The sequence below is a fragment of the Oryctolagus cuniculus genome, chromosome 17 (genome assembly GCF_051225735.1).
Source record: "Oryctolagus cuniculus isolate XC-2025 breed Fujian yellow rabbit chromosome 17, ASM5122573v1, whole genome shotgun sequence".
NCBI classification, from domain to species: Eukaryota; Metazoa; Chordata; class Mammalia; order Lagomorpha; family Leporidae; genus Oryctolagus; species Oryctolagus cuniculus.
This window is the reverse complement of record NC_142883.1, coordinates 61753529-61777413: the sequence shown is the minus strand read 5'-3', so window position 1 is coordinate 61777413 and position 23885 is coordinate 61753529. Positions and strand designations below refer to the sequence as shown.

Below are 23885 nucleotides of genomic sequence, written 5' to 3'. Positions count from 1 at the left end.
TCCACTGTCCTCCCAGACCACAGCAAAGAGCTGGACTGGAAGCGGAGCAACCAGGACTAGAACCCGGCGCCCATATGGGATGCTGGCACTACAGGCAGAAGATTAACCAAGTGAGCCACAGCGCCAACCCTGAGAGAGAGAGATCTTCTAATCACTGGTTCACTCCCCAAATACCTGCAACGCCACGGCTGGGCCAGATCAAAGCCAGGAGCCAGGACCTCCATCCAGGTCTCTCCTATGGGTGGCAAGGGCCCAGCATCTGCTGCCTCCCAGGGTGCACCTTAGCACAAAGCTGGACTGGAAGTGGATATGGGACTGGAGCAGCAGGTTTACTCACTGAGTCACAACACCTGTCCAATATTATTTTGCTTCGAGATTCACATACTGACTGTGAGTAACATTTAATTTATGCAATCAGATATTACTGGTATGGCATTGGGGGGTGGCCTTTTTGTTTTGTTTTTATTGATATAATAATTGACCCAGCACAAATTTCACTACCGTAAGTGGGATTTTTTTCTTTTGGTATATTCACAACGTGGTACAATCATGACTACTACCTAATTCCAGAAGATTTCTATCACCCTCTAAAAAACAAGCCGGTATCTGTTAGCAGTCACTACTCACTGCTCCCTCCTGCAGCCCCTGGCAAGCACCCATCTACTGCTGGCCCCCTGGAGCATCCCATCACGGACGTCTCACACACATGGTATCACTCAGGGCGTGGCCTTTTGTGCCTGGCTTCTTTCACTCAGCAGTGTTGGAAAGCCTCATCCGTGTCACCTGATGCATCTTGAGGGCTAAACACTCCTCCATGGTGGGGATATACCTCGTTCTGTGCTGTCTGTTCATCAGTCAACGGACATTCCGAGCTGTTTCCAGGATGTCTGGCTATCATGGACGCCTGTGTCCAAGTCTCTGTGTGCACATGTTTGCAGCTGTCCTGCGCGCAGACTGAGAACAGGGACTGCTGCTCCATACACTGTGTGCTTACCTTTCCAGGAAACTGTCAAAGGGCTGTGACATTTTAAAGACTGAAGCGAACACCACCCAACTGTATATACCACCTTAAAATTATTTTGGGATCTACTGAAGGCAAAGCTACTGAAGCTGGGTTTTGTTTTGCTTGGGAGCAGGGAGCTGACGTCATCAGAACAGAATTTCTGACATCCTGGACAAGCAGCTGTGGGTAGAAGGCTGGGGCAGAGCGGGGGACACAGACAGGAAGACCACTTTGATGCCAGGACTGAGTGATGGAAAGAGATGACAGCCCAAGTGTGGGCGTGGCAGGGGAGCAGCAAAGGGCAGGAGATCATCAGAGGCCAGCGGGGGGGGGGGGGAGGGGTGCAGGAGGGGTAGGTGTGACCAGGAGCAGACGTGCCCTCCCCTGGAAGGCAGAATACACGATTTTATTTCAGACAAGCAGAACCAGAGGTGTAGGGCAGGACAAGTACAAAGAACGGACAGCCAAACGGCCACTGCTGCCAGGGGGAGGTGAGAGGGCCGTGGAGAGAATGAGGACGGAAGCCGGGAGGAGGTGAATGACCATCAGCAAAGTTCACGAAGCAGCCAGGAATGGGGTGAAGACATGGGAGGTACATCCAGCGGCAGGGAAGCAGGGAACAGGGAGCTGCGATGACGGTGCCTTCTACCGAAGACCACCAAGGAATGGCTCAGAACCCCTCACAGGGGAGCGTCACGCGTGCCAGCCCGGCCTCCAGTCTCAGGACAGAGCTGAAGTCACCATGTCTCGTCCCACTGGCCCTCCCTCCGGGGATCCTCTGCCTGGGACTCACCACCTGCTGCCCAGCTGCCTGGGCCTGAGGCTTCCAGCTCTCCCTCCACCCTCCCTTTCTCCCACGACCTCTGGACTGCAGGCTCTCAGGGGACAGAGGCCCAGACTGTGCAGGGCCTGGCGTGGCGCCTGGTACACATCTGCTGCAGCAATGAATGACTCCACAGGGCACCAAGTCCGGCCCCCACCTGCTCCACCACTTCCCCCTCTCCTGGAGCTCTCCGACCCCCCTCACACCTCCAAAGCAAGAGCCTACAGAGGCCCACAATGAATACAGAACACGGCCTATCAACAGTATAGCTTATTTTGAAAATTTATTTATCTGAAAGCCAAAGTGACAGCGAGAGGAGAGATAGAGACAGAGACAGGGAAAACAGACGCAGAGATGGTACCCCCACCTGCTGGCTCACACCCCAAACGCCCACAACGGCCAGGGCTGGGCTAGGCTGAAATCAGGAGCAAGGAACCCATCAGGGTCTCCCATGTGGGTGGCAGAGATCAAAGGACTTGGGCACATTAGCAGGAAGCTGGACTCAAATTGGCAGTGAGAAGAGCCGCAGGTATCTCAAGCTGCAGCTTAACCCACTGGCTGCTACGCCCTCCCCTGATACAGTCTTAACACTGTTCACCGGGCTAGAACTGCCTTTCCGTGTGTAACACAGAAAGGGTGGGGGCCGATCTTGTGGCACAGCAGGTTAAACAGCCCATATGGCCTCCAGCCCAAGTCCCGCTGCTCCACTTCAGATCCAGCTCCTACTAATGTACCTAGGAAAGCGGCTGAAGATGGCCCAGGTGCTTGGGCCCCTCACACCCATGTGGAAGACCTGGATGAAGCTCCTGGCTCCGGCTCAGCCCCACCCCAGCCATTATGGCCATTTAGAGAGTGAACCAGGGGATAAAACACCCCCCCCCCGCCATCCAGGTCCACTGTGCCTTCACCACACCCCCTCCTGAAAAAAGCAAACCTGCTCAAGCTGACATCCAGGCCAGGGGTTGCTGGAGTCCTTGAAACTGAACAAAGCAAGCGCAAACAGCAGTTTGTAAACCGTGCATTTTTTTTAATTTTTAAAAGATTAGCAGTATTTGGAAAAAAAATTAGCAGTGTTCCCACCAAATGTCAAAACACAAAAACCAAGAGGAAACGAAAATTGTTATTTTCCTTTTTGGTTTTATCTCCATTAGCCAAGTGCTTCTGGCCAAACTATGTTTACACTGCTATTGTCCGGCTTTGTTTAGAAAAATGAGAATCCAGGGGCGCACTTCCAGCACTGACCACTGAGCCCAGCCGCAGACCTGCCCAGCTGCTCCCGCACCCAGAAAATGCTCTGCTACCACCCTTCTGGTGCAAGATTGCTTCCTTCTCGCCCTCGGAATACACTCTGGTCATGTCAGTGCCCCCAGCCTTCCTCCTCGCGCCTGCCACTCCCTGCGTCAGCCATCACAGGGAGACCCAGGCCGTGAGCACAGGACTGTCCGGCAAGCCACCGCTGCTTCACAAAGAAAACACAAACCCAAGGCCTTGGAAGGCCAGCACCGACCACCCGGTGCTTGCAGGCTCAAGGCGATAGGTGGCAGGCATGGCCAGGGGGCCTCAGGGCCCTACTCTTGCTGCAGCTGTGCAAGGGAGGCATCCTGCAAGTGCAGAGAGGGAGGAGGACCTGTGGCAGGTCCTGCAGCTGGGCTGCTGCTCTGCCCTCTCCACCGGGCCAGCTGGCCTCTGGGACAAACTCAGAAGGGCTCAACTGTCAACCTCAATCAAGTTTAGTCACCTCCAGGTGGTCACCCTTCTCTGCTCCAGTATCCCCAGACCCATCTAAGATGTTCCTTATGGGGCTGGAGCTGTGGTATAGCAGGTAAAGCCGCTGCCTGCAGTGTCCGCATCCAACATGGGTGCCAATTTGTGTCCCAGCTGCTCCACTTCTGATCCAGCTCCCTGCTATGGCCTGGGAAAGCAGTGGAGGATGGCCCAAGTGCTTGGGCCTCTGCACCTGCATGGGAGACCCGGAAGAAGCTCCTGGCTCCTGGCTTTGGATCAGCACAGCTCTGGCTGTTGCTGTCATTTGGGGAGTGAACCAGCAAATGGAAGCGCACACACACACACACACACACACACTCTCTCCACCTCTCTGTAATTCTGCCTTTCAAATAAATAAATAAATCTTTACAGAAGAAGATGCTCCTTGTAAATGTGAGGTCTCGCCGGCAGGCAGCTCCCAGGGTCGCCCTGTAACTGCTCCCCTGCCACGCCCGCCTCCCTGAACAGCTTTCCCAGGGACCCGTCCACACACCGCCGCCCTCCTGGCTCCCAGGGAGCCTCACTCCTCTTTCGCCTGTCAGTTCTCCACACACTTCCAGGAAGGATCGCGCCTTCCCACTCCCCCAGGTCAGTCACACACTGGATGGTGAGACCTAAGGCAGGTGTGCCACTCTCTGTCAAGCACTTCAGAAGGCAGGTGCCGGGCAGCATTGTAGCACAGTGGCCAAGACCAGCTCAGAGGCCCAGGTCCCACACGGGAGAACCTTGGTTCGAGGCCAGCTCTGGCTCCTGACTCCAGCTTCCTGCCAATACAGATCCTGGGAGGCAACAAGTGATAATTCAAGTCAGCTGGGCTCCTGACACCCACACGGGAGACCTGGGCTGGGTCGCTGCTCCTGCCTTCCGCTCAGCCCAGTCCTGACCAGAGCAGGCAGGCGGGTAGTGAACCAGGCAATGCCACTGGAGCGGCTGCCCTCCTTCTGTCTCTCTGTCTCAAATAAATAAATCAAAGGTGGGGCCGGCGCCCTGGGTCACTTGGTTAATCCTTCCGCCCGGGAGTGCAGTAGAGGATGGCCCAGGTGCTTGGGCCCTGCACCCGCACGGGAGACCAAGGAGAAGCACCTGGCTCTTGGCTTCGGATAGGCGCAGTGCCGGCCACAGCAGCCGTTTGGGGAGTGAACCAACCGAAGGAAGACCTTTTTGTCTCTCTCACTGTCTATAACTCTACCTGGCAAAAAAAAAAAAAGGCAACTGCCATCCCCACATTCCCTTCCTGTCATGACAACAGGGGGTGCCTGCCTACGCCCAAACCTGCGCTCCACACAACAGCCAGAGTGCAGGCAAGATGAGTGGTGTGCCCACACCTGGGAGAGTACTCAGCCCTCAAAAAAGGAACGAACACGCAGGAATCCTGAACACACGATGCTGAGTGAGAGGCCAGCCACGCACACCCCACCGACGTGGACACTCAGGGCAGACAAACCTCCAGACACACAGCAGCCTCACAGTGGCACGGGGAGGGGCTATCTACGGGTACAGGGCTACTTCTGGGGGTGATAAGATGTTCTAGAAGTAAAGATTATGTTGACGGTTGCACCACCTTAAATACACTAAAAATCTCCCAGTCATATCCAGATATTAAAATTCAAATGGGTGAAACTGACTGTATGACACATAAATTAATAAAACTTCTAACAACAAAGTTTGGTACTCCACCATCCTGCATCCATACAAGACACCAAGTCCTCTGGCCACACACCCTGGACACACAACACATGCACCATGCCACGGCAGGGCACTGACAAGTGACGGGCTGGCAGCTCTCTGCGCGTCAGGGACCCATCCCGGTAGGATGCAAACACACCCACGCCTGCCTGTGGCCAGGCTGAAAATGTGTCTGTGGCCATTAACGTCAAACCTTGGACAGCTGCCACGGTTGTGGTTCTGTCCCAACAAGCACCAGACTCTGTCCCAATGCCACAGTCTGAATCGTTAAACCCAAGGCGGTGGGGGTGGGGGTGGGACGGGGGGTTGGACAGGGAGAAGGAATAGAGTTATAAATGGTCCTTAAAACATGACAGCATGATCAGCTCACACTTCAGAAAAGTGCAAATCCAAACTATACTGAGATAGCATTTATACCTGTCAGCCAGCAAAACCCCAAACATCTGACTACATCTTCGTCAGCAAGGCTGTGGGCCAACAAGCGTTCACACTGTCAGTGGGGACACACCACAGAGCACTTGGTAAGGCGCAGCTGGGCACAACCTATGACAAGTGTTTCTCCCCTCTGAGCCCACAATGTCCCTGGGGGACGCTACCCATGGGGACCACCTGCACACAGGGAGAGAATGTGCGTGGCAGGCGCCATGCTGTAGACGTGCTAGGGATAGCACCACAGAGACTACACAGATGCCTTTCTTTAAGAGAGGAGATTTAAGGGGGAGGATTAAAAAGGGGGAGGGGGCTGGTGCTGTGGCGCAGTGGGTTAAAGCCCTGGCATCCCATATGTGCCCCAGTTCGAGTCCCGGCTGCTCCACTTCTGATCCAGCTCTCTGCTATGGCCTGGGAAAGCAGAAGATGGCCCAAGTTCTTGGGCCCCTGCACCCTTGTGGGAGACCTGGAAGAAGCTCCTGGCTCCTGGCTTTGGATAGGTGCAGCTCCAGCCATTGCGGCCAACTGGAGAGTGAACCAGCAGATAGAAGACCTCTCTCTCTGCCTTTGCCTCTCTGTTAACTCTGCCTTTCAAATAAATAAATGAATCTTAAAAAGGAATGAGGGGGCCAGCACTGTGGCTCACTTGGCTAATCCTCCGCCTGCGGCGCTGGCATCCCATATGGGCGCTGGGTTCCAGTCCCAGTTGCTCCTCTTCCAGTCCAGTTCTCTGCTGTGGTCCAGGAGGGCAGTGGAGGATGGCCCAAGTGCTTGGGCCCCTGCACCTGCATGGGAGACCAGGAAGAAGCACCTGGCTCCTGGCTTCAGATTGGCAGAGTGCCGGCTGTGGTGACCATTTGGGGAGTGAATCAACGGAAGGAAGACCTTTCTCTCTGCCTCAAAAACTCTATCAAGTAAAAAAAAAAAAAAAAAAAAAAAAAGGAGGAGGAATGAAAGGAGGGAGGGAGGGAGGGGAGGAGAGAGGGAGAAGGGAGGACGAATGAAACTCATGAAACTCACGGGGCCAGTGCTATGGCACAGTGGGTTAAGCCGCCACCTGAGCCACAGGCATTCCAGTCCTGGCTACTCTGTTTCTGATCCAGCTCCCTGTTGATGTGCCTGGGAAAGGAGCAGAGGACGACCCAAGTGCTTGGGCCCCTGTACCCACATGGGAGACCTGGATGCAGTTCTTAGCTCCCAGCTTCCAGCCGGCCCAGCTCCTGCTATTTGGGCATTTGGGGAGTAAACTGGCAGACAGAAAATCTGTGCATGTGTCTCTCTCTAACTGCCTTTCAAATAAATAAATAAATTTTTTAAAAAGGTCATTCTCTGGCCTGCCCCTGACAGCAGGTCCTAGGAGCCTCACTGCAGACCCTAAGAGGGTGCTGCCCCGTAGCTAGGAGGAAGGAACGCTACAGCCGAGAAGCCTGGAGGACCTGAGCGCACGGGCCGGGCCTGGTGCCCACATCTGCTGCTGCTAGCTCACCCCTCTACTGTCCATATTTCTACAGCCAATCTTGCTGCTCCGAAACCCTCATCTTCCCCTATGCCTCTGGGTCTTCATTCCAAAGGCTCCTGTGTCATGAAGAACGACGATTAATAAACGTGGCTGCTTTTCTCCCGGGGACCTGTCTTTTGTTACAGAGCTCTCTGCCGGGATGGGGAAAGGTGCCACCCTCCTCCATGTCGCCACCATCCAGACAGATCTCCCGACCAATCTCCATGGGACTCAAGAGAAAGAAGAGAATCGGTGCAGAAAGACCATACTGTACGCAGTCTGTTTGCGGAGAGCTGACTCTAACAGTCTTTGGAATCATCCTCAGATGGTCGGGAAGGAAGAAAGGTTGGCGAGATTTTTGCACAAAAGGCAAAAGAACGAAATGATAACAACACAGGGTGGTTTTTTTTAGGAGAAACTCGGGCATTTGCTTTGTTCAAAGAAATTGTTTCTCTTTTCTTCAAAAGTTAACGTCCACCTAATAGCATGCACTTAGGTGACAAGCAGCAGTTCCTTGTAGTACCGAGTGCTTTCTCCTGCGCTAAAATACACTGTTTTAGATCAATAGAGTGTTTGTTTCATGATTCCCTGCTTCTCAGTTAAGCAGGGAGAGTGGGGTTTCTGTCTCTGTGCTGAAGCACAGAGAGAGGCATCCGATTAGTGGCAAACGCCATGCTTGAATGTTCCGGGCCTGTGTGCTTGGCTCAGGAACTTAGGTTGCCACTTAGGACACACGCGCCCCATATCAGAGTGCCTGGTTCGAATCCCAGCCACTCCAATTCAGATCCATTTTTCTGCTACGGCGTGCCATGGCAGGTGGTGGTACAGGCTCAAGTACTTGAGCCCCTACCATCCAGATAGTTTTCCCGACTCCTGGCTTCAGCCTGGTCTGGTCCCAGCTGTTACAAGTAATCAGGGTGTGAATCAGCAGTGGAAGATCTCTCTCTCTCTCTCTCTTTCTCTCTCTCTGTACCTTTCACATAAAGTAAGAAACTTTTAGGCCGGCGCCGCAGCTCACTAGGTTAATCCTCCACCTGTGGCGCCAGCACACGGGGTTCTAGTCCCGGTTGGGGCACCGGATTCTGTCCAGGTTGCCCCTCTTCCAGGCCAGCTCTCTGCTGTGGCCCGGGAGTACAGTGGAGGATGGCCCAAGTGCTTGGGCCCTGCACCCCATGGGAGACCAGGAGAAGCACCTGGCTCCTGCCTTCGGATCAGCGTGGTGCGCCGGCCACGGCGGCCATTGGAGGGTGAACCAACAGCAAAAGGAAGACCTTTCTGTGTGTCTCTCTTTCACTGTCCACTCTGCCTGTCAAAAAAATTAAAAAAAAAAAAAAAGAAATTTTTAAAAACTGAAATCTCTCTTTACATACTAGGTCTTCTCTGTATCTCCATAGAAGATGGTATCAGGCATAAATGGACAGCCCAGGACAGAAGATCCGGAAGCTCAGGACTTCAGAGCTGAATCTCCAGTCCCTCCTAACCCCGGTGGAGCCTCTGTGGCTCTGACAAGGAGGGTAGCTCCTCAGAGCTTCTCCACCGGGTGCCACTGGCAGGGAAACTGCTAGAGGCTACATAATCCTCTCCTCTGAGATCAGACCACTGTCCCTTGGTCTGGCGCTCCTCCCAGACTCCACCCTTTCTGTCTGTTTATCCCTGCCTTGTTGCTGGAACAGCCCACGGCAGCAGCTCCCCTCCTGAGCCACTCATTCCAATCTTTGGAGAGCTCTAGAAACATCCGCGCTCAGGCCTCATCCCAGAAAGCTACAACAGAAGGGGTGCAGCCAATCATCAGGACTTAAATCAACTTCCCCAAAGTGCAGAACCTCTGGCTTAGAGAAATAGAGAAATCCAGAGAACAGAATGAAAAGCAAGAAAACAAAGAGCCCGGGCAAAGGGAAACGGAAGGAAAACCAAAGCCGGCACAGGGAGCACAGGCAGAACTCAACGCGCAGGCGCACACAGCTGGGACGAATAGCTGAGCTGAGTTTCCCGAAGGCCCACGCAAAGGGGCCTCCGGCCATCCACCAGACCCATTGGCCTCCCTCCGACTGAATCGGCACAAGTGAACACACAGCCTGAGGCAGCACGGCGGGCGCAGGCCTGGCTCCCCAGAAGAGGGTCCACCAGTCAACTCCTGGCTACTCCCCATGCCTCGGGGCCGCACGTGCAGCACCCTACACGCCCAGACCCTTTCCCACACTGGCCATGCATCTAACCTGCCACCCTGGGCTCTAGCACGCTGTCACAACACCTAGAACAAAGGCGCCCAACGTGGTGCCCAGGAAAACAAGCTCTTCTCCGAATGGCTCTCACAATACAAGTTTGTCCCCATAACCCAAGAGGGGACAAAGTCCCAGAGACTGCCGATGTTGCCCTCCATGCCTCTGGGAAGAAAGGCCACCCTCACACCCGCAGCCTCTTACAGTAAGGTCTGTCCATCAGACCACACTCACCAGAGATACAGACAGACACACACACACACACACACACACACTCCAAAGAGGCCTCTGCGTCCCTCACGTGCTGAGGCTACACACACAGTCCTGGGCTCTTCTATCACCTGCACCACAGCTCAGTTGCAAATTCTTTCAAACCGTGATGACATAAACGGAATCAAGAGGAAACTGCCGGGGCCAGAGTCCTGGTATAAGGGGTTAAGCTGCCTATGAGTGCTGGTTGGAGTCCTGGCTGCTCCACTTCCAACCCTGCTCTCTGCTATGGCCTGGGAAAGCAGTAGAAGATGGCCCAAGTGCTTGGGCCCCTGCACCTGTGTGGGAGGCCTGGAAGAAGCTCCTGGCTCCCGGCTCTGGTCTGGCACAGCCCCATCCTTTGCAGCCATTTGGGGAGTGAACCAGCAGAACCAGCAGATGGAAGATCTCTCTCTCTCATTCTGCCTTTCAAATAAATATTTAAAAGGGGGGGGGGGGGGAAGGGCCCTCCTGGGTCAAAGGAAAAAGCTGAAGACCCTCCCAGAATACCACAAGAAAAGAGAACAACGTGGCATAAGCAGTACCTGGTGATTGTGGCCATTTGGCGAGGGAGCCGCAGATAAATGATCTGTCTTTCCCTCTCTCTTCTGTAATTCCACCTTTCAAATGAATAAACCTTTTAAAAAAATCCAAGAAAGGGGAGACCCGAAACTGAGTGAGGTCTGTTCTACCTTTACATGTGTAAAATCCTCCGTAATGAAACCTTTTGTGTTGGTTATAAGCAAGCTTTCAAAGACCTTTAACATACTGGATGACAGTCTGTGCAGATACAAGAAGGGCCTGCCCCTAAGCTGTCAGCCCCAGAGCCCCAGTGCAGACCAACAGGCCACTGTGCAGGGAGCTGTTTGGCCAAGGGACCCCCCAGAGCCCCAGTGCAGACCAACAGGCCACTGTGCAGGGAGCTGTTTGGCCAAGGGGCCCTCACCCTGCAAGCTCTGAAAGGCCTGCTTGGAATTCCACTCTCAGCTGGGGTCTTCTCATCAACATGCCTCTAAGAGAGCCCCAGAGTGCAGAAGAGCTCACCCCTAGGCCTGAGAGGCAGGAGGAGGTGCACACTAATGGTCTATTCACTTCCTTCTGCTCCTTCTTAAGGAGCTCGATTCACAGGGGAAGGCGGCAGGAGTCTCCATCTTGCTGCCTGCTGCCCTCCCCGCATCCAGGAAGAGCGCTCGGACAACACTCTGGTTATGCGATCCTGGCCTTGGACGGATACTGCTCTAAAGGTACATCATGAGGACTTACCTGTTGCCACTGCCAATGCAAGCCATAAAACAGAAAGCACTAGAATGTACTCATGTTGGGCGCCAGAAAAGGAGCAGATGGGAGACAAGGCATCATGGCACAAACAATGCACCAAAAACAGCATCAGAGACACAGTGGGACACACAGAGGAGAGACAGTGCAAGCCAGGCAGAGGCAGGGAGGCAGCTTCAGGACAAGACTCGGCTCGGGCCGCCGGATGGAGGTCCGGGAGGTGGGCAAGTTGGACCACCTTGAGCATGGGAACGCTGCCACGACTAGACGCTGGGTAAGCCTTCGTGTCTCTGAAGCAGGAACCAGAGAATGAACGAAGGGAAGTAAGAAGGCACCACAGTGAAGCTGCACACGCAAGCCCCATCTAGCAATGGTGCTGACATGGCTCCAACCGCTGTTGCCAGGCAACAGTGCAGGCCCCCGGCTGCCAAGTGTTCTGATGTGTCCATCAACTTGCAAACTGTGGGTGCCTGGGCAAGAGCTCCTGATTTTAATGCTGGCAACTCCGGGGGGCGAATAAGGCTTCCCAAATCCTAATCCTGCAACCTGTGAATATGTTAGGTTATTTGGCAAATGGGAATTAACGAAGGAGACAGAACTAAAGTTTGTAATCAGCAGATTTTAAAATCAGGAGAATACCCTGGACTGCCCAGGGCCCTCAATCACACGTGCATACGAAGGGGAAGTGGGAGGCAGAAGAGTCGCAGCGTGAGGAATGCGGGCCCACCACAGGTGGTTCTGAAGACAGAAGGGGCATGAGCCAAGGCAGGCAGAGGGCCCCAGAGCGTCCAGGAGTGCACCCTGGGGACACCACGACCTTACCCCTCTAAGACCTGAGGCAGACTTCTCACCTACACAAGCGAGTCAATCTACGCCACTGTGTTGTGGTCATTTGTCACAGTGGCTGTGGGAAACTGACTCAGCACCAGCTGATGCTTCAGAGACAGGCACAGGACGGAGAGGCACAATATAGCTCTGTGGACACCAGCCGCCCGCCCCACAGTCCCCCAGTGGGGACTGAGCAGACTGGAAGGTCAGGCCCACCTCCCTGGCACCCAGCCACTAATGACATGCATCCCAGATTAACCACAAGGCCCCATACCTTACCACATGCTCCTACAATTCTCCAGGGATTTATGGAAAACAGAGCTGCTTAACATAGGAGTTCACATCCCGAGGGACCACAAATGAAAGCCCAGCACGTGGCAAAGGCATCAGTCACCCTGCGGCCCTAAGACAGGCTGGGACAGGGAGACCTGTCAACTCCACCCTCGCTGTACACAAAGGGACAGAGTTTCCCAGCTCCTTCTCGGCAGCCTCAGTCCCCGCCTCGCTCGCCAGCACCTACAGCAAGGAGACAGCTTTGGCTTTCTTCAAACACAGAGACGCACTTTCCAAATGAGCTCTCTCGAGTTCCCCACTTTCATCGGGGCAGAGCTGCTCCGATTAGGGGTGGGGTGAGCACCCACAGCCCTGCCACTCACCATCGGAAGACTGCATGCAAAGCACGGCCCATGAATCAGATCTCCCCCAACTCCCGCGGCCCTTCCGGGACGGCCTGGTCAGCCAGCAGCTGGGCGTCCGCCACGCGTCCAGCCCTTCCTCCTCACACCTCCCTTGCCTGGCTTGGATCAGACACTCCTGCCTCCAGGCTGCCACACAACACAGGGCCTGCAACCTGACCTGGGTTCCTCTCGTCTTTGTCCCCCAGGATTTGCACTTTTTCCTTCAAGATTCAACTTCCTGCTCCTTTCCTCTGATGCCTGCCCTGAGCCTCAGGTTCCATCCTCGGTGCCTGAACCCAGCTCCCAAACCTCTCCGAGGTTGATGTCACTTGTCCCTAGGCCAAGAGCCCCATCCTGCAGACTCAAAGCTGTCTGCGGGCAGGAACTTACAATGCATTCACCCACGGATTCCAGACCCGCAGCACAGACACAAGTGCTCAGGAAGCATCGGCTACAGAACACATTATAGGAACGAACCGCAAGACGAGACAGTTTTGACCGAACGATCCTGAGTCAGAATGCTATTACGGGGCCTAATGCCAGGTGAAACTCCTGGGGCGGCCAGGTGAAATCCACATCACACTGTCTGTGAAGGAACTACAGGAAAGAAACAGAGTTTCGCATTTCACAAGTACTGTCTGCTGCAAGCCTGAATGAAAAGCTGCAAGGTAAGAACCTGCTGGGCCCGCTCCACGCGCTCAGGGTGCAGGGAGGGTGACCTCACAGGCAGCTCGCAGCCTCCTCCCCTGCCTCACCTTCTCCACTCTCTCTGCGGAGCTACCCCTCCCTCTTTTCTCAAGCCTGTCCAGTTACTCAACAGCCCCACGCGCACAAGCATCCATCTCTCATTCTGGCAAACGCTTCCAGCTCTCTGACTCCAACCTCCTCCCACCTCCATCCCTGACACTCTCGGAGACCCAGACGCTGCTGAACACAGACCTCAGGTTCTCAACCCACACAGCCTGCTAGAACTGTCTGGGGCACTTCTAAAAGCTACTGGTCCCTCTTGGGTCCAAAGTGAGGTCCCATCACAGGCATTTTTAAAAAGCTTTCCAGCAGAGGAAGATGGCCCAAGTCCTTGGGCCCCTGCACCTGTGTGGGAAGACCCAGAAGAAGCTCCTGGCTCCTGATTGGCGCAGCCCCAGCCGTTGCGGCCAACTGAGAGTGAACGAGCAGATGGAAGACCTGAAGACCTCTCTCTCTCCTCTCTCTCTCTCTTTCTCTCTCTGCCTCTCCTCCTCTGTTAACTCTTTCAAATGAATCTTTTAAAAAATAAAAAGTTTTCCAGGCCACACAGTTTGCAGGTGCAGCCAGGGATAAGAACTGTAAGCTGGGGCCAGCACTGTGGCATGGCAGGTGACACCTCTTACAATGCCAGCATCCCATATCAGAGCACTAGTTCAAGTCCCGGCTGCTCCGCTTCTGATCCAGCTCCCTGCTAAAGCACCTGGGAAAGCTGAGGAAGATGGCTCAAGTAGCTGGGCCTCTGCCACCCACATGGAAGACCTGGATGGAGTTCCAGGCGCCTTGCTTTGTCCTGGCCCAACCCTGGCCACTATATCCATTTGAAGAGTAACTCCACAGATGGAAGATTTCGATCACTCTCTACCTCTCCCTTCCTCTCTCTGCCACTCTGCCCTTCCAAAAAATAAATCTTTAAAACAAAACAAAACCTGCAGGCTCCTTGTATGTCAAATGCACACCTCTTGCCAGCACTGAGAGCTCGCCTCTTCCACGAACAGTGGACCTCTGGCCTTCCTTCATCCTGTCTGAAACTGCTCCAGTCTCCGGAAGACAGCCTGGGCCACGCCTCCACCTGCAGGCCACTGCCAGAGCGCCTCTGTCTCCACATACTCCTAGAGAACAGAGTCTGGAGACCTGCCCCCTTCCCCACTACTGCCAACGAAACCAAATCCCTGCGAGGCTGCCTCATCAGAGCATGGCCAGAGGCCCCTGGGGCCTGCTCTTGGCGGCCATGCACCAGACAGAGCTGCCATGGACACACACACACACACCATGCCCACCTCCGGCCGTGCCTGATGCAGCTCCCACCTGCCTCGGCTCCGAGACCCCATCCCCATCCTGCAAGGTCCAGCGCACACCCTGTCTTCTCCCTGGTGCCTTCCACAGCCTTCTAGATTCGTCTCCCCATTCTTGAACCCCAAAGACGCACAATCACAGCTCAACAAACTGCTACCTTCTAATTATCTCACAAAGGTTGTTTTCTCATTCAACTCGGCAGAGAGAAACGTGGCATTTGTTCTGCACTCATCCTTCGACTCCAGGGCCCACGTGCTCTGTGTTTTCCCGCTGACATCGACTGGAAACATTCAGGTGTCGTCAAACTGTCCCTGAAGCAACCACAGCTCTGCATCTCCAGGCTGTCTCACGTCAGGTGACATTAAAAAAAAAATCTCTCCTCTGACCACCATTCCCTAGTATGCTCTTTATACACCAGGACAGGTAGGCGGGGAGGGTTGGCTTTTTAAGAAAAGTGTGAATGTAGTGCAGCCGGTTAAGCCCCGACTTGCTATGCTGGTTTGAGTCCCTGCTACTCTGCTTCTGATCCAGCTCCTGCTGATGCGCCTGGGAAGGCAGCAGAGGACGACCCCTGCACCCCATATGGAAATCCTGGCTTAGCCCAGCCCTGGCTGTTCCAGCCATCTGGAGTGAACCTGAAGACGGAAGCTCTCTCTCCCCCTCTTTCTCTTTCTGTGTCTGCTGCTCTGCCTTTCAAATAAATAAACAGATCTTTTTTAAGAAAAAGAAAAAAACGTGAACGAGTAACCCATCTGTATTCCAGTATTCCTTTATTGTCTTGGCTCTTGGGAAAGAGGAGGCGGTCTTTTGATAGCAACGTTTTGCTCCCACTGATATATTCGCCTCAGAGTTTGAGTTCACAAAAACACAGACTCTGATCTAAACCTCCAGGGCCTGCCACAGTGCAAGGCAGGCAGCAACACAGCTGTTCACCACGCCTTGGCTGGGAGCTGCAGGCACTCTGCAAACCTTGGGAAAGTGCTCACCTCGGCCTCCTCGGGGCACCGTGAGAGCTGAGCTGGAGCTCCTGTGCGAGTGCCCACGGAGGAAGGCGACACTCTGCCTTTCTCGTCACACCCAGCTCTTCTGTGGGAATGCCATCATGCTCTAGCAGCAGGATTACGGGAGGATTTGTGGCCCTCGGCAGCCGAGTGGAACATCTACAGAACCCGCATGCAAAGGCTCCGGATTAAAGTTTAAAAACGCCCCCTTCCCTCTAAGAGCAACTTGGCCAATTACTGTAACACAGCTTTGCAGACAAAAAGCCTTCCCAGCCCACACAGACGTCCCTGCAGCCAGTCCGGCTGGAGCATCCCCAGGCCCCCGCGGCTCACATCTGGGCAGCTGAGGCACGACAATGCCTTCTGTGGTCCTGGGCAGGGAGCTGCGGTGTCGTCATAGGAATGCGTTCCTAGAGCTCCGAAGTCAGACAGGCAGGGACCTGACTTCAGGTCCCGCCCAGCTCCCGGGGCTGCTGTGAGGGGACAGTTTGGTAATGGGAGCAGCTGGCACGAAGCAGTCTGAGTCCCACACAGGTGGCAGCAGACACCAGCTGGGGCACGCACTGGCTGTGTGGCCTGCAGCACGCTGCCGGTCCACTCTGAATCTTAGTTTTCGCATATGCAAAAAGAGGAACAGTGACAGGTCTTGCAGGACCACTGGCGAAAATTAAATGCCGATGCCTAGAAGGAGCAGCACAGCGCCTGCTATACCGGGAGACACTCAAAAACCTTCAGGGGTCACCTCCCACACGGAGGTGTTTGGTTTTGACGGACAAGATGCTAATTACTACTGGAGGAAAAAAGTTTCCCAAACTCAAAAAAAAAAAAAAAAACAAGGAATATTAAACCGCCGTGAACTGCTGGAGGGAGGAGGAGTGACTTCCATCCTTCCATCCGCGTGGATGGTCTGCGTGTACTCCTGGCACCCGAGCCGTCCAGCTGCATTTCTAGAAAGCCTTGAACAGTGCATGTCTCATGTGACGTGGGGGGATGCTGAACCTGCTTCTACCACAGAAGCGAAGATTGCACGTCTGACAGCCATGGACGTCTCAGCTCCTCCTCATTAAGGGAAATGTCCCAACCGACCCAAGTTAACAGCACCTGCGATCAGCGACCAAGCTACAGTCAGGAAAGAAACAAAGCAAAAGCAACTCGCTGAGAACATCTCCTTCCCTCCTGCCACGCAGCCATCTTGGGAGCAGTATTTAGAAGCACTACAGGGCCAGCGCCACGGCTCACTAGGCTAATCCTCCACCTGCGGCGCCGGCACCCCGGGTTCTAGTCCCAGTCGGGGCACCGGATTCTGTCCCGGTTGCTCCTCTTCCAGTCCAGCTCTCTGCTGTGGCCAGGGAATGCAGTGGAGGATGGCCCAAGTGCTTGGGCCCTGCACCCGCATGGGAGACCAGGAGGAAGCACCTGGCTCCTGGGGAGTGAACCAACGGAAGGAAGACCTTTCTCTAAGTCTGCCTGTCAAAAAAAAAAAAAAAAAAAAAAGCAGCAGCAGCAGCACTACAGAGACAGAAAATAGTGTTGGAGCCAGCGTTGTGGTATAGTGGGTAAGGCCACCGCCTGCAGCGCCAGTATCTCATATGGGCGCCGGTTTGAGTCCCGGCTGCTCCACTTCTGATCCAGCTCTCTGCTATGGCCTGGGAAAGCAGAAGATGGCCCAAGTTCTTGGGCCCCTGCACCCATGTGGAAGACCCAGAGGAAGCTCCTGGCTCCTGCCTTCGGATCAGCTTCGGAGTGAACCAGTGGATGGAGGATCTCTCTCTCTCTCTCTCTCTCTCTCTCTCTCTCTCTCTCTCTCTCTCTCTCTCTCCCTCTCTCTCTCTCCCTCTCTGCCTTTCAAATAAATAAATAAATCTAAAAAAGAAAAGAAGTGTCGCTTTGGAGTTCCCCTGGCACAGCGGCAGGTGCCCTCACTCAGTCTCAGGCCGGCAGCAGCATTGGGAGCTGGTTAACAACACCCCTTCCCACGTCTCACCTACTGCGTCAGAAGCTCTGCAGAGGGCCCCGCCTATGTGCACTAGAGTGTGAGAAACACTGCTGGCTCAGGGCGTGACGTGGCCACGACTGCCCCACCCCAGAGCTCAGGAAATGGAAGCGCCCCCAGCCCCCACCCCCGGAGGCCCAGCTGCCTGCACCTGACTCCAAAGCAGTCTGCCACTTTGTAGCCAAACTGTCGATACCATTTGCTCTGAGTGGCCTAGCTGAGCTGCGGCGACGCAAGGCGAGAGGACCAGAGGACGGGTGACGTCTGCACTCGGCAGTGATGAATTATAAATGATTAAACCCACATCACGCATTAGCCCTGAAGCTCGCCGTCCCCCAGGACCAGGCTGCTTTCCCTGTTCTGCTTAGCAGCTGGGCGGCCAGGAGGAAGCTGGGTCCCGTCCCTGACAGACCCTGGCGCACCCGATCCCGCGCACAGCTTTGAAGAGAAAGAGAATCGAGTTGCCTGTTCTGTCTCTGGAACGCTTAACCGCGCTGCTCACTCTGCCCAGACCAGCACCCACAGGAAACCACCAGGAAAAGTCCTCTGTGGGCCCAGGAACAAAGCAGCCTGCAGTACTGGGTGCGCTGGGAGTGAGTCACCGCAAAGAATCCAATGCGCGCACAGGGGCACTACAATGCTGCCAGGCTGGCTCAAAGTGGACCTTTTTTTTTTTTTTTTAATCAAACCCTAAATCAAGCTCCTATCAGATAAAGGGGTCCATTAAATGACTGACATTCAAACTGCAGCCTCACGGTCAGGAAGAAGCCAGACACCTCATTCACGATTCCCAACCTTCTCACATGAGCCTGACAACGATGCTCGGGGCACAGATCCGCCCTGTCCCTGGAAGTGAATCCCATCTCTCTCTGGCGCTCTGCACGGGAGAGGCTGGAGTCAAAGGGACCCACGCCTGGGAGTCAGGGGCCTGCGTCTGAATCCCAGCCACGCCAGCTGCTCCCGCTTCTCCACTCCGGGGCTCTGTTCTTCCACTCACACCTGGTGGTAAAACCATGCCATGCACCAATGTAAACTATCGGCTTTCTGGCTGTTTTCGTAAAAGCGACTTAAGCAGTTTGCAAGACTCTGGAACATGAAAAACTGAAGCACTTGTTTGGAAATGGGTCCAGTCAAACCAGCCCACGGAAGGAAGGGACAGCACACACACACACACTAATTTCATTGTATGTTTCTCTAGATTTCTACTTAGACACTTTCAACAAGCTAATAAAGAAAAAAAAATTCCACCGAGGAACGTATCAGAAAAATTGGTCAATTTTCAAAAACCGGACGGCCAGACCTAAGCAGCTGACAAAGCAGAATGAGCTTTCTCCAGTCCTCAACTCTGACCCACATCAGATTCATCCCAGCAGCAACCTCCAGTTCACTCTGCCTCTCCCTGAGACTTGGGCTCTCCAACAAGGCACAGGGATAATATTCTGGAGTCCAGGGCCGGTGCTGTGGTGTAGCGGGTAAAGCCGCCGCCTGCAGCGCCGGCATTCCATATGGGCGCCGGTTCGAGTCCCGGCTGCTCCACTTCCAATTCGGCTCTCTGCTATGGCCTGGGAAAGCAGCAGAAGATAGCCCAAGTGCTTGGACCCCTGCACCCGCGGGGGAGACCCAGAGGAAGCTCCTGGCTCCTGGCTTTGGATCGGCACAGCTCCTGGAGTTGCGGCCAATTGGGGAGTGAAGCAGAGGACGGAAGACCTCTCTCTCTGCCTCTCCTTCTCTCTGTGTAACTCTGAATTTCAAATAAATAAATCTTAAAAAAAAAAACATATTGTGGAGTTCTACAGATCTGTCACTCATGTAAAGCCCCCAGCTCCACCGGGCTGTGTGACCTTGGACACGTGCCTGTTTCTCACTTTTAGGAGAGGGACAGCACCTAGGTGACAGACATGTGACTGCTGGACCCACTGCCCCCCAAGAATACATCCCCTGCGAGGTCTTTACTGTGCGCCCGCCACGAGTACCCACAACCCAGCAGGGCGCTGGCTTCCAAGACATCACAGGGTCACAAGAGCCCCAGATACGGGCTCCCACTGAGTATATGGGGTGGAGGGGCTGGGAGGGTGCAGGAACAGGGACTCAACCAGTGCACTGGCTGGCGGAGCCTTGACAGAAGAGGTGCATGTAAACCCAACACGCCAGTAAGAAGTCCAGGAGACAAAGACGGGTAGAACTAAGCATTCCCCACATCCCTTCCAACTTCAAATCCCTGGAGTCCTCACTCTAGGACTTCTCCAAAGCTAAGGGTTACCAGGTACTCCTGCCAGGAAGGGGCAAGGACCTTGGTCATGCACACGCCATGAACAGGACAGGGAAAGTGCTGAGAAAGGGGAGAACACGCGCCGGAAAGTTAGACAACTTGAAGGCTCTTTCCAGCGCAGGAGGATGACAATTCCACGGATGAAAGTCTCTTAGCCTGTGGTTCAGGAAGTCAGGAAGAACTCCTGGGGTAGAGGGACACCTGCCCTTCCACAAGCCAAGCCCTCAGCACCAATCAGAGCTTCCAAAACTTCACCACTTCTGCAAGGCTCTTATCAGAATCTCACTCTTGGGAAACCTCCCCTGGTTATGAAAGACTGTAGCAACCCTACTTCTACAGCCCAGTTCTACAAAGGCGGGGTATTAACACTTGAAGGTTTCGCATTCTTCACGCCTTGCTGGGAAACAGTTCTCCCCAGAGATCCCCATCTGTCTGCCTGGGGGCGGCAGGGAGGCTAGAAGCCCCCACAGGGCAGGCAGATGGAAGCAAGGCGTCATCCAACCAGGCCACCCATCGGAACCTGCTCCTGGCCCGGCGGCCTGAATCCTGCCTCACAGCGACCCACATTCTCCCAAACTTATCTCCCCGTGAGACTGGGCAGGACAGACGATTAAAGCTCGGGAAGACACAGGTGCGCTTCCCCAACACAACCACTTGTTCAGAACACAAGCACCCGAGCCGCCGTGCACAGACACCAACCGCTCATCTGGCCACAGATGCAAACTCCCAGCGCAGACCCAAGCACTCAGTAGGATCTTGTCAGCGCGAGCATCCCCTATCTCCAGCTACAAGGTGCACGTGTTTCCTGCCAACTCCTCATTGTATTACGTAATGCAGGGACCCGGAGCACGGTAATTAAAATTCACCTTGTTCAATCATTTCAACCCCTTGTTCCAATCCTTTCGTCCACAGGGTATTTTCGGGGAAGAACTCGTCCTTCTCGCCTTTTCCTGCCCGTTTTCTTACGTGAATGTTAAAAGGGGAAGGGAATTCTGAACATCTCTCCAGAAAAAAAAAAAATTTAAATTTCGTGGAGAGAACACTGGAGACGGAGCTTCCAGTTCTGCCACTGACAAAGTTTTGCAGCGTGACCTTGGGCAAATCTGCGCCTCGGTTTCCCCCACCACCACCTGAACCCCAATAATACCTAAGCCCCCTCCCTTAATGCACAGACTGCAGATGCGCCCGCCCCGGGGCAGCACAACACGGAGAGGCCCGCCCGGACAGAGGGATCTCCCGGGAATGGGTTTTCACAGGCCCCAGCTGGGCTTTCTAGGGAGCTCAGGCTCAACCACCCAGCCAACTTCAGGTACGAAAACCTGTTGGCACGAACGACTCCGGCGAGCGCCAGCCTCTTCCCCCACGCGCTCGGCTCCGAGGGAGCCGCCCCACGGGGAGACTCAGGCCAGGGTCTCCCGGCAGAGGCCGCTCCCTACCCCGACGAGCCCCGCAGGACCGCGGCCCGGGTCTCTGTCATCCCACGCGGGAACAAAAGGCAGCTGGAGCCCGGCTTCGCCGCCCCCGTCCCCGCTGCGCTGTGGGGGCGGCGGCTGGGGAGGGGGAAAGGAGGCCCCGCTTCGGCCCGGAGGAGAGCGAGGACCCCTCCCCCGATTCCCGGAGGAAGCTGGGGCTGCGCTCGGGCACGCGGGGCGCCAGGGAGACCAGGATGGCCCCGGAGGAAGGGGCGCCGGGCCCGGGGGCGCCCGCGTCGGAGGTGTGAGTGCGGGGAGCCCCAGACTCCGAGGACAGGAAAGGGAGCGCTCGCAGCGGGAGGGGGCCAGGGTGCAAGCAAGAGGGTCCTGCCTGGGAGGAGGCGGCAGGGGTGCACGCTCCAGGGGGCTTCGCCCTGCCGAGGGGGAGGGTCCGCGCCCAGCGGCCCCGCTGCGGCTCCCGAGCCCGCACGTCCCGGCTCACCTCCGCTCCTCCGGGCCGGGGCGTGTGCGCTGCTGCGGCCGCCCGTAGCGCTGGGAAGGCAAGCGGGAGCCACCGGAGCCCGCGGAGCCGCAGCCGCCGCCGCCGCCGCCGCGTCTGCCTCCCTTTGACACCCACACACCAACCAACATGGCGGCCGGGAGGGGGCGCGCCGGCTGCGTGCGCGCGCCCGCCGGCCCCGCCCCTCCGAGGCCCCGCCCCAGAGCCCACCTGCCCCGCCCCTGCGACCCCTTCGGCGCCCCGGCCCCGCCCCTGCGACCCCATCGGCGCCCCGGCCCCGCCCACTTGAGGCTCCGCCCCCGCGACCCCGCGAAGGCCACACCCACCTCCTCACGGCTCTGCGGCTGCTCCCAGGGTCCTCGCGACCCCGCGCCGACCGCCCAGCCTCCCGCAGCGCCCAAATCCCGCACCCCCGACCGCCACACAATTAATCCCGGCAAATTCATACTCAGCAACCGTCACTCCGACCCCCCACCAGGGCTCCCCAGCCCCACACACGCGCTCGGGACCCTCAGCCGCACACTGCACGCACCACCCAGGCCAGGACTCCTGTCCCCACCGTGCAGGGAGTCCAGGCTGGCAGGGGGCTTGGGACCTGCGGGGCGCTGGTCGCGGTGGGGACCTCGAGCTGCCAGTGCGTTCACGTAGTGACAGTTCAGTGATGTGCTCTTCAGATGCGTGCACTCTCTCCGTGTGTGCTGTACTTCAATAAACTCAACTCCTAGACGCCTCTGAGCAGGCGCCCAGCTTCTCCGGCTGCTCGTGAACCCACCAGGTTCCTGGAGCTGAACAGGTGCAGAGGGATGCGGGCCCGCAGGGTCTCACGGGTGCTCGACCACCAGCAGCCCCTACGGCTTTTTCCCCGGTTCCACGACACCCAGCGGCCACCCCAGTGCTGGCCACAGAAAAGAGACAGACCCGAAGGTGACCGATGCTGGGGCCCAGGGGTCTACCCCACAGGGGTCAGTCAGGGTTGAAAGCTGGACTTCCAGCCTGCAAGGGTGGGTGTCAGCAGGGGCCCCTCACAGCCCAGCTTGGGGCGTGAATCCGGGCTTGCTGGCTGAGCACAAGGGGCCATCCCTGCTCCCCACATGACGTCAGCACCAGGAGCTGTTTCTAGAAGTCCCACTCTGCCCCGACTCGCGGAGTGACTGCCCTCCCCTGAGCCTGGGACTCCTCCGCCCTGGGCAGCAGGAGGCAGGTGGGGGGAAGTACTCCTTGGGGTTCCCACAGCCCGGCACCTGGACATCCGTTCTCTGCCAAAAATACCAGGGCACTTCAGAAAGTTCTCGGAAAACAAAAACAAAAGGTAAGTTTGCCTTGTTTTAAAACACCTTGAAATAATCCCTGAATCCGAGGATCTTCAAAAAAAAAAAAAAAAAAAGCCGGCGCTGTGGCTCAATAGGCTAATCCTCCACCTTGCGGCGCCGGCACACCGGGTTCTAGTCCCGGTTGGGGCGCCGGATTCTGTCCCGGTTGCCCCTCTTCCAGGCCAGCTCTCTGCTATGGCCAGGGAGTGCAGTGGAGGATGGCCCAGGTGCTTGGGCCCTGCACCCCATGGGAGACCAGGAAAAAGCACCTGGATCCTGGCTCCTGCCATCGGATCAGCTCGGTGCGCCGGCTGCAGCGGTGGCCATTGGAGGGTGAACCAACAGCAAAGGAAGACCTTTCTCTCTCTGTCTCTCTCTCACTGTCCACTCTGCCTGTCAAAAATTAAAAAAAAAAAAAAAAAAAAAAAGTTCAAGGGAAACGCGTATCATGAAAAACATTAATGTATGAAATTCAACTGGGTTTGCATCATAATAAGTAGTCTATCTTTTCACCCCATTTCCCACAAACCATTTGAAGGAAGCCTGAACAACAACAACAAAAAAATTGAGAGATCTTAATACATTTGCAAGCCTACATGGCCACTTCTCCTTGGAAAAGTCCAAAACGCGTGGTTCCAGATGCTAGAAACAGGCATGATTAGCTGCGCCTCGCACTGCCTCCAGTACCTTCTCCGGCAGGAGAGCAGAGTTGTCCTTGTAGTGGGGAAGGAACAGTGGCTCCCTGTTTTGAACCTGGTCCGCCTGGAAGGGTGGGGAGATGCTGCGATCCCTTCCCACCCTACCTTAACGGTCACCACCCACATTCCTACAACAAGGGAAAGTATCAGGCGTTTACCTGATCACAGTTTTACATCCATGGGAGCCCTCA

The 23885-nt window shown here is 55.6% G+C and overlaps 1 protein-coding gene across 13 annotated transcripts in view; it reads right to left on the bottom strand.

Moving 5' to 3' along the window:
• EPN2 (epsin 2) overlaps nt 1–21824 on the bottom strand; it is a 68024-nt gene extending 46200 nt beyond the window's left edge. For 5 of the 13 annotated variants that reach the window (XM_070061533.2, XM_089317869.1, XM_070061528.2 and 2 more), the window contains exon 1: nt 21669–21810. The gene's annotated coding sequence lies outside the window, so the exon portion shown is untranslated. Of the gene's footprint in view, nt 1–20453; nt 20590–21668 lie in introns of those variants that run through there. The other 8 variants (XM_070061531.2, XM_089317868.1, XM_089317872.1 and 5 more) reach the window with 6 other exon arrangements.
• Nucleotides 21825–23885: the final 2061 nt, after the last annotated feature.